Source organism: Oryzias melastigma, linkage group LG13 (genome assembly GCF_002922805.2).
Source record: "Oryzias melastigma strain HK-1 linkage group LG13, ASM292280v2, whole genome shotgun sequence".
Classification (NCBI taxonomy): domain Eukaryota; kingdom Metazoa; phylum Chordata; class Actinopteri; order Beloniformes; family Adrianichthyidae; genus Oryzias; species Oryzias melastigma.
In genome coordinates this window covers 2,399,284-2,409,316 of record NC_050524.1, presented here as the reverse complement: position 1 = coordinate 2,409,316, position 10,033 = coordinate 2,399,284, and the positions used below count along the sequence as shown (strand labels likewise).

Here is a 10,033-nt window from a genome sequence, read left to right as displayed (position 1 = left end):
ATAACATGATTATTATATATAATATTCATGTTGGCATAACATGATTTTTTTATGTACAACATTCATGTTGTCATAACATGATTTTTTTTATGTACAACATACATGTTTATATAACATGATTATAATATGTGATATTCATGTTGGCATAACATGATTTTTTTATGTACCATATTCATGTTGGTATAACATGATTTTTTTTCGTGCGACCGATGTCCATGATATTTTCATGTAGATCCAACAGACCTTTTTTTTCAGTGTTTGTACTGAGATCAGGATTCTTTCTTCTGTTCACAGGATTCTTTCAGACCATCAAATGTATGTTTCTAAGATTTGAGAATTGTCTTATTAATGCACAAATACCACAAAAATAATTAGGGTAAACATTTTGTTAATAAAATAACAAAAATAATAAGAAATTGTAAAGAATTTCAGGACAGCAAGAAAAGAAAAAGTAAAAAACAAACAGCAAACTTTTGAAATTAACTTGTGTTTTAAAGTAAGATAACAGAGTAAATTTAATATAAGACTGAGTTTAACAATTTGATCTTGTTTTTTCTTCCCCAGATGTTTTGAACACCTGAGCTTGAGAGTGAAACATCCGATGACCGTCCAGAGACGAGCAGGAATCAACTCTGACATCCTGATGATGCTGCAAGGTGAGTCTGCTGCCTTTGATATAAATCCATTTTATTGTATTTACAGTGTTTTTAAAAGTGTTTATTTCTTAGAAAATAGGTCTAAGCACTAAACTGAGCTCTGCTTCCTTTGGATTTCAGTGAAACTGAATCTCTGTAGTGACAATAATAACAGGAAACATTGCAATAAAGGGCCTATATCAGAAACCTGTTTGAACCTCAGAAAGCCATGAAAGCAAAATATTTGAAAATGTATTTCAGTGACTGACGGGCATATAATACAGCTTAAGACTGAGTTCAATAAAATGAAAAGAATTCCTAAAATTCAGATTTTAGAGATTAAATCAGAATTATTTGACACTCATTTTTAATTTGTTTACAATTTTTAACATTGATTATTTTAATTAATTCGTCAGTAAACTTGTTACCTCGGTTTAGTCTAACTCTGCATTACTGTTATAATTACTAAAGAATCTACTTTTTCTCTAACAGAGAATTTTGTTTTTTAGTTTAGATTGAGCTGGCTTCAAACACATTGCAGGTGTTTGTTAATCAAACCAACATAATGACATTTTAGATATAATGAACTCGCTAAAAACATTCAGTCTAAAACTGATCTGGAATTGCACAGGAACGTTTTAAAGATGGTTTTGTTTGCCGATTCCGTTTTTTAAATATTGTAGTTAGTTCAGTTGTCCACTAGAGGGAGCCAGGGTTACAGTTGTGTTTTTCTCATGCACAGACCTGTCAAACCAAATGTGCTGATCAGCAGACGCTGATTTGCTGTGGAATATGCTAAAAGGTAAACAACAAAGTAAATAGACAAAAGGGTAATACACCCGTTTTTAGTTGTTGTAAAGACTTGCTTTTGTTTTAAGCTTTGGTGTTGAACAGTTTGGGTGTAGTTTACATTCCAGAACAGTAGGTGGCAGCAGCAGGACTTTGAAGTTCTAGTCTGCAGGAAACAAAGGGACAGGAAGTGGTTTAGTGTTAGCAGAGAAAAACGTCAGATTTGAATGTTTTTGATGATTTTAGTTTTATATGTGTTGTTTTTATGAACATATTATGACTCAACCAGTTTATGGTTTTAGTCAAATTCCACCTTTTTTCTTTGAACTCTGTGACAACCGTCTAAAGGAGAATAAATGAATGAAACTGTGGGATGATCAGTTAGCTTTTCTAGTTTGAACACAGCAGTGCATCATGGGAGTTGTTATTGTGTCGATAAATGTGGAAAATGTTAGTTTCTTGTCTCCAGATGTGTGTTTGTGTGTCACAGTGTTGATTGTGAGTCCTGCAGTGTGTGATTGTGTGAGTGTGAAAAGTGTAGAGACCTTAAAGCTGGACAGTGTGTGTGAGAAAGAGGTGTGTGCGAGTGAGCTGAACAACTCATACTTACCTGGCAGGGGAGATACCATGATCATGAAGGTGGTTCACCCAGGGTGAGGCTCAGCCATTGCACTCCGGTTGTGCTGACCCCTGCGAATTCCCCAAATGTGGGAATCTCGACTGCATAATTTCTGGTAGTGGGGGACTGCGTTCGCGCTCTCCCCTGATCATATGTTCAAAGACAAAACATTCAAATTAACCTTCATAGGATAAATATACTTGTGATCTGTATGTCATTTATCATGAGTTATGGAGTTATGCTCATCTTCCATTAAACTGTGTTTCAGAATCATGGATTCACTGGGTCAGTTGTTCTCATAGCCAGAGGTGTAGTTGCTGTCAGGCAAAGGTGGGCAACTGCCTGGGGTCCCCCTAAACCGTGGCTGCCCCCCAAGCTGAATATTTAAAAGAAATATCCTAAATAACTTCCTTTACCTATTTTTATCCAACTTTGTAACAAAATAATCCCAAATCACTAAAATGGTATTAAGCTACTCAGGTGTTTTATCCTCCCCCGGCCCTTCTGCAGCAATGGAATATTCCGTAAACAGCAAGCTAGAAAACAGAGACTTTTGAAGAGATAACCACGGAAAGCGGTCGGATGAAGTGTTGTAACATGAAAACAGAAAGTAAGAAATGTATTGCATTTCCTACAGTGCAAGGAAGATCAAACAGAAAGAACAGACATATGAAAACAAAAAAAATAGTTAATGTACGAGGATAAAGTTGTACATTTATAAACAAGGTCCACATTTTCCCTAAATAAAATCACATATTAAAATGAAATGGTCAAAATTCTAGGTGATTAAAATTGTAAAATTTTGAGAAGTTGTAATTTTACAAGGAAATTGCCGTTTTCTTTTTTCCTATAATAAAATGTAACTTTTGAGTCTTGAAATGTTTCAGCAAGACAGTCAAACAATTCAGAGAAATTGGATGAACATCACACTGATCAACAATCTCACTGACTCTGCTTTTACTTTTTTTGTTAATGTGCAACGTTATTTAAAAAAAAAATCCCACGTAAAATTACATCTTTTTAATCAAATCAAGCTATTTATATAGCATTTTTCATACAAAATATAACACACAGTCCTTTACACGTAAATAAAACAATCTAAAAACAAGCACAACAACAAAATGCCCCGCCACAGCTAGGTAGTGATGCAGGTCTCCATCTAGAGCTGGAACAGCTAGACAGGAGCCAACCCAGAGGGAGAGGATCCAGCTGAGGGAGCACTGGAAAGTAAAATGAAAAAGTGAAAATAAAATTTAAACATTGATAAAATCAGTAAACAAAAAAACATGAGCATTATTATTAAAAGGAATTATTAATATGTGTAAAATCATAAAATATGATCAAATTAATAAATATAAACTAAATTCAGATAAAAAAATTAGCTAAAAGCACTGTTAAAAGATGGGTCTTAAGGCTTTTCTTTAAAGCAACTATGCTCTCTGCGGCTCTCAGGTTCTCTGGCAGACCGTTCCATAAACGAGGGCCATAATTCTGAAAAGATGCTTCTCCGTACGTTTTGGTTTTCACAGGTAGATCAATTAGTAGACCAGTGCCAGAAGATCTCAGGGTCCATGAGGGTTCATATCTTAATAAAAGATCAGACAAATAAGAGGGTGCAAGACCATTAAGACATGTAAAAACCATTAATGTTTCTTAAAAACCAATCCTAAAGCTTATGGGGATCAAATGCAGGGATTTTAGAATTGGGGTGATCTAGGCCCGCCTCCTGATCTTTGTGAGAACACTTGCAGCAGAATTCTGCTGAAGCTGAACGTTCTAGATGCTATTTTTTGGGGGGGGAACACCACTTAGAAGGGAATTACTATTGTTGATTCTCCTGACAATAAACTCATGCTTCAGCGTCTCCGTGTTACCAAGAGAGAGAATTGGGCGGGCTCTAGCCAAATTTCTAAGATGATAAAAAATCAGTTTTGATCACCTGCTTAATATGTGGGATAAAAGTTAGCTTAAAGTCAAAAATAAAGCCCAGGTTTCTGATTTTGAATGAATCATCTAATGACTCGCTCTTCTCTCAGGCGCGGTGTGAACAAGAAGGTTGTTCTCCTTCTGCGGGGCGGAACCGGGGGCAACACCATAGTAAGGTGTGACAGCAGGTCCAGGAACCGGGTGGGATCGGTTCTGCTTTGGGGCACATGTTCCACCAAGAGCATAGAAACATAGACAGAAATTGTTGTCTGATCTCCCAATCTCTCCAATTTTACGTTGTTGCAGTCTTCAAACATCAATCTTTCGAGACTTTGAATTTGCTTGCATACTTTTTTTTTATCTAACGGAATTGGCCTTTCTTTTGAAAAATGCTACCCCGCCCCCTTTTTTTTCTTTTTTCAAACTAAGCGCATTCATTGTTGGCCAATCTGATCGTTGTTAGTGAGCCTTCTAACAAGTCCTGTGGATCATTTTGAATTAGCATGCTTAGTATGCTGTGTTCAAGTCTGCAGTGGCTGGGCCGTTTTAGGCTAAAGGAGACCTGGATCTGCTCTTAAGGCTGTCAGGGTTGAGGGGGAAGTCTTTATCAGATGATGATCCAGCAGCACATTTCCAGGTTAACTCTCAGACCACAGGAAACCTTCCAGCTCATCCAGGTGGCGATAGAGGAGCTGAAAGGTTGAGCAGGACTGGATGAAAGTGGAGTGAGCCTCTTCAAACCCCAGTAAATAGAAAGTTAGTCAGTCAGTGCATTGATAAAGTTTAAACTCTTGTACCAGTAAAAACCACCGATTCCAAAAACAAGTCCTCCAGTTTGTCAGGAGTTGATGAAAGAGCCAAAGAGTTTCAGGAGAATTGAAACTTTAGGATGAACTCTGAGAAACAAACAGATTCTCAGAGAAGCAGACGCCTAAACACACTGAGGATCATGAACTCAAAGGAAGACAGCTGTGGATCTGGTGGGACTGACACTCGACCTGCAAACAGAACATGACCAGAACCAAGAAAACAGAGTTTAAGTCCACAGTTGTTCATTGTGACTGCCTTGTTTCTGTGGTCATTTCTGGATTCACAGAAGTCATCCATGAGGTGAGGGCGTGCCAGCAGCAGAATCTGGGCTGCATTCAGGATCCACCGGACATGTTCAGGTTACCACCATCAACGGCGTGGACGTCCATCAAAGGTCTCGGTGGAACAGCCACACATGATTCCAGGTAGAAAACTCTGGCGTGCACAGAAGCAGCTCCTGAAATGTTTTTAAAATGATGTTTCTGCATCACCACACAGGACCACACTGTGCTGCTCGTCTGCATCAGGTCTACCTGATGAACGCCATTGCTCGGTGGAACTCCAACAGGACTGCAGAGGGCGGAGTCACAGGACCGACTGCTCCACTGATCACAGGCTGTCAGCAGCTGTTTGGAGAGACTGTGGAGGAGAACTTCAGACCAGCAGCTGGGTTTGGACTTCTGCACCGGGGACTCTGGTGGGTCCTTCAGTCCAACAACAGAACTTTGCTCCACAGCTTCACTTGTTCTCTTCATATTTTAAAAGAGCAGAAATATTTATCAACTTCAGACTTTAGAAAGAAAATGTTTACATTTGTTGGGTTTCAGGACGACTCTTTTATTTCATGTTTTTGTTCAGTTTTTAGTTGAAATAAAGATTTTTTTTTGTTATTATTCTGTGCAGATCCAGATCAGGATCATGACTGTGTTCTGCAGCCAATCATAAGACATTTCATACAAAGATTCTTATGGATCCACATGAACTGAACTTATTACAGACTGATGTTAAAAAGCTGATTGGAAACAAAGTTAAGACTTCCTGTTTACAGATTCCTGATGTTTGTGAAATGTTTGGATGTTTTGGACCGCCTGCCGACAGTTTCTAAATTTTTCTTTCTGGACTCAAAAGGAGCCAAACCGTTCAGACACAAACATCTTGTTGTGTCGTCGCTGCGTCTTAACACCAACAGGAAGTTCAGACTCCTGATTGAAGGAGAGAGGTTCCAAACATCCCAGAATTCTTTGCTCTTTCTCTAGATTCTCTGCTGTTTCTCTGAGTAAATGTCCTGTCTGGATCTGTGGAGTCAAAGCTTGTTTTTGTGGAGACCTTCTGACCGAGCAGATCTTCTCAGCCGGTCAGCGCCGCCGTCTGCTGTTTGTGCAACAATAAAAGCTGATTGAACTCCGGAGGTTTGATCTGAAGTCTTTGGTTTGAATGAATGACTGGATGTTTCTGTCCCATCAGCCATGATTGGTCCTTCTGTTGAGTTTTAAAGGTTTTCTTCTGACCAACATCCATCCATTGAATGAATCCATAAAAACAGGAGAACCTTCCAGCAAAAACAGCTGATGGAGTTTGTCTGCAGAGAATCTGGATTTTCTGTTGCCTCTGAGTTCATACTGAGGGATTTTTTTAAAGCTTTGATGCTTCTGGATGTAAAAAAATAACTGTAGGAAACAAACTGCAGCAGTGGTTCATTTGGAGCGCACCGGCGTTATTCCACCACCAGTAGGAATTATAGATTTTCTTCTTAATCTGAAACAATTCGCTCCAGAAGCGTGATTTAAGTCTTAATGCGATCATTTACTGATCTATTGTAAAAGTGTTTCCAGTTAGTAAAATGTCATTAAAGAGCCACTCCAATGAAAATCATGTTTTTGGTGTTTTTAATGTGTTCTTGCAGCATTTTTCTGATGATATATAGAAAGAAATGTAGGATTAAAATTGCATTTCTAAGCATTTATTTGCTCCAATCACTGTGAATTAAAAGCAAATAAAGAAATGCTGTTTTTGAAAAAGTTCTTTTGTGATGCAGCGACTGAAATGGACGGGCTAAAGTCCTCTTGCTCCGACCCATTCTGAAGCAGACAAATTGATCCATGAACGTCTTTGTTTTCTTCATCTGAGCTGGAATCTGGATCTCAACTGTTCGGCTGTCAGATGCCCTTCCTGACAGAACCCTCTGTATTTATCCAGACTTGGGACCTGCACCATGAGAGCCTGACTTGGGCAACAATAGCAGCTCTTTTTATGAAGCAACAATTAGAGGTGTAACGATTAATTGATTCATCGAGGAATCTGTCTGAGGGAAGTTGTTAATCAAATCAAATTATACCATTTAAAAAAAGGTTAAAAATGAGAAAATACCAATGGAAAATACAATTTAAGACATGCCAAGTTTATTTTACTTTAAGATAACGACCAAATGCCATCACTGCAGACAACACACACGTGATTCAGAAGAAACTGATCAACCATCATTCCAGTGTTTGAATTTAGCAGAGTCATGTGACCATACAGTGTGGTAGAATGTTGTAATAATGTTCCCTTAAGATTATTTTGATGTGAAAAAACAACAACAGTGGGCTAAACTTTATCAAACTGAAATGTGAATGGATTTGACATTTATTCTTGCTTACTTGTTTGTTTGTACACATGATTATTTTATAAACTTAAAGAAACAAAAGGAATCTGGAAAACTTCACCTTCACTGTTCAGTAGCAGGTATTTATCTCTGAGTCACACTGGTGGAAGTTTTGGATAAAGATGTCCTTGATCCATTTTAGTTCAGAGAATTTTATTGTTTAAAATTAACCCAAATCAAAAGGGAATTGAATCTGCCATAATGAATTTCAAATTTATTAATTAAAAAAAAGATTAGGATGTAGCTGTTTTCACCTGCATTCTTATATTAATAAAAACTGTTAAAAATCAAGTAATAAACATTTTCCTAAATGATAAAATTGGAATTGTACTTTGAAGAACTTTAGTTTGATGTTTTCAGTCAAAGGTCTTATAAAAGAAAAAAGCTGCTGTTTGAGGGACAGAATAACAAGTGTTTGAACTTTTGACAAACACTAAAAACAAGATCTTTTGAGCACAAAATCAGATCCTCATAAATGTCTATATTAATGACAATACAGAACCCAGTTCTACACTAAAAACTGGTGGAACAAAGATGAAGGTTGAGAAGAACTCGAACTGAAAACCAACAGATTTAGAGACAAAAAGCTTCAGGAAAGATATCTGACTTAAATAAATGAGGATAACTTTTGTTACACGTGTCTAAAACAGACAAAAGAAGCTTAAAAATATAATAACAATAGTAATATAACATTAAATTACTACATATTGCTTTTTTGTTTTAACATTAAATTTAGTTTTAATTGACAATCACCTTTTTTTAACTTTAAACACTTTTTTGGATAAATAAATAAAAGCAGATACTTTATTTTCGTGGTGTTTTTTTTAGATATTTTATCTAATATAATTAAACTGTTTAGTATTAAGCTTTTTCAATGAAAATATAGTTTTCGAGGCAAAAATACCTGCAGTGAATAAAAAAAAACTTTATTTTCATTTCATTTTCCTGTTAAATAGAAATGTGAAATACGCAGTTTAGAAGAAGGTAGCTACTTTAAGGGTCACGTGTTCGCCTTCTGCGCATGTGCACATTAAGGAGCTCGTCGTCTTCAGTCGCGAGGCTTTTTACTTTTTAACAGAAAACGTCGACGATAAAACGGGTGAAGTAAGTCTGCTTTCTTCCAAACCTCTTTTAAACTTTGTTATTTTAGTGTAAGTTTATGGTATTAACCACATGAATCAATAAATGTCTAAAAAAGTGAATATTTTACGCTTTGGACTTCACGTGCTGAAGGCTAACACAAGATGTCGGCCTGAGTGATTTCGTTAGCATAAATTATCGACTTGTTCTTTTTGAAAAAGACAAAAACTATAATGTAAGTGTATTTAAATATGTATTGGTTTTTTGTTTTTGTTTTTTGCATGAAGTGAGATAGTTTTTCTTTGCCAATCTTTTAGTTTTTAAATATACCGCATTAGGAGATATTTTGCTAAATCTTCCACAGAGATTTATTAACGAATTTCAGACGTCTATTTCATGTCGTGGCCTGTACTAAAATATCATTCGGTGTACTTTTAAAACTGTAATAATTTATAATATTTTTGGTTATTTATTTATTTTTTTATTATTATTTTTGAATAGCAAATTATCTTTGACATGTAGGTTTTCTTTAACAATCATATATATATATATTCTTCAATTTTTCTAAGAGAAAGCATTGACCGACGTTTTTTATCCGGAGGGTTTCAAAGTGCGTGTTGAGGAAAGAGGCTGTATTTCCCCCTTTTTCACTAGAGTTCGCTGTCGGCCTCCTGTTCGTTACGAGTCTGCATCGAAATTAGATTATTTTAACCACATGAATTGAATTTGGTCAATTTATTTGCATAATAAATATTCGGTTGCAATGTTAATTAAATACCTGATATTAATTGATAAATAAAGTAGTTAAAATAGCTCCTTTAGCTGTTTTAATGTTATTGCTGCTTCTCGTCTTCCAATTGGTCTAGATCGTACCGCGTGTCCCGGAAGTAACAGGAAGGTTTCGTTGTCCCCTTTAGTTTAGTTTAATTTTACCGCTCATCGGTCTGTTTCTGTTACACGATTGATGTTATCTGTTGTTTGAAGTTATAGAGAGATGGATTTAATGTTCATTTGGTGATTGTAGAACCTAAAGATAGATTTGTAGGAAGCAGAATGAGGCTGTTTCCTCTGAGCTGTGGTCGGTATCGCTTCTCGGCCTTTTGGCTAAGATCAAGTGTAGTATCTGTTCTTATCAGTTTAATATCTGATACGTCCCCTACCCGGGGACCATATATTAAATTGATTTTTGGAACAGGGAGATGGAATAGGGGCTTGCTCCGTCCACTCCACGCATCGACCTGGTATTGCAGTATCTCCAGGAACGGTGCACCCCCCTCTTCTCTGTACAATGGAAACACTGAGAAATACACTTAAATTCTAATTAACTAATTTGCTTAACTTATAAGTGATGTCGGTAATTTAATGAAATGTATCTCGTCTTGGATTGTATACATACTAGCATTTGATTTATGAATATGAGTTAATAATAATAAGATTTGAGGGTCCTTAATGTAGAATGTTATGTATTTGATGTATATAAATGCAGACTTTACATTTTTCTCCTAATGTTAAGTTGTGGTTGTATTGATT

General features: G+C 36.4%; 1 protein-coding gene and 2 non-coding genes across 3 annotated transcripts in view; all 3 read left to right on the top strand.

Annotated features, from left to right (window-relative positions):
• Positions 1–2,026: 2,026 nt before the first annotated feature.
• On the top strand, positions 2,027–2,190 carry LOC112150034. The gene has a single exon (XR_002919878.1). It is a non-coding gene; the product is annotated as a U1 spliceosomal RNA (small nuclear RNA).
• A 6,252-nt stretch (positions 2,191–8,442) lies between these two features.
• Positions 8,443–10,033, top strand: part of LOC112149528 (V-set and transmembrane domain-containing protein 5) — a 14,539-nt gene continuing 12,948 nt past the window's right edge. The window contains exon 1 of the mRNA XM_024277272.2: positions 8,443–8,527. The gene's annotated coding sequence lies outside the window, so the exon portion shown is untranslated. The remainder of the gene's footprint in view (positions 8,528–10,033) is intronic.
• Positions 9,588–9,778, top strand: LOC112150040. The gene has a single exon (XR_002919884.1). It is a non-coding gene; the product is annotated as a U2 spliceosomal RNA (small nuclear RNA).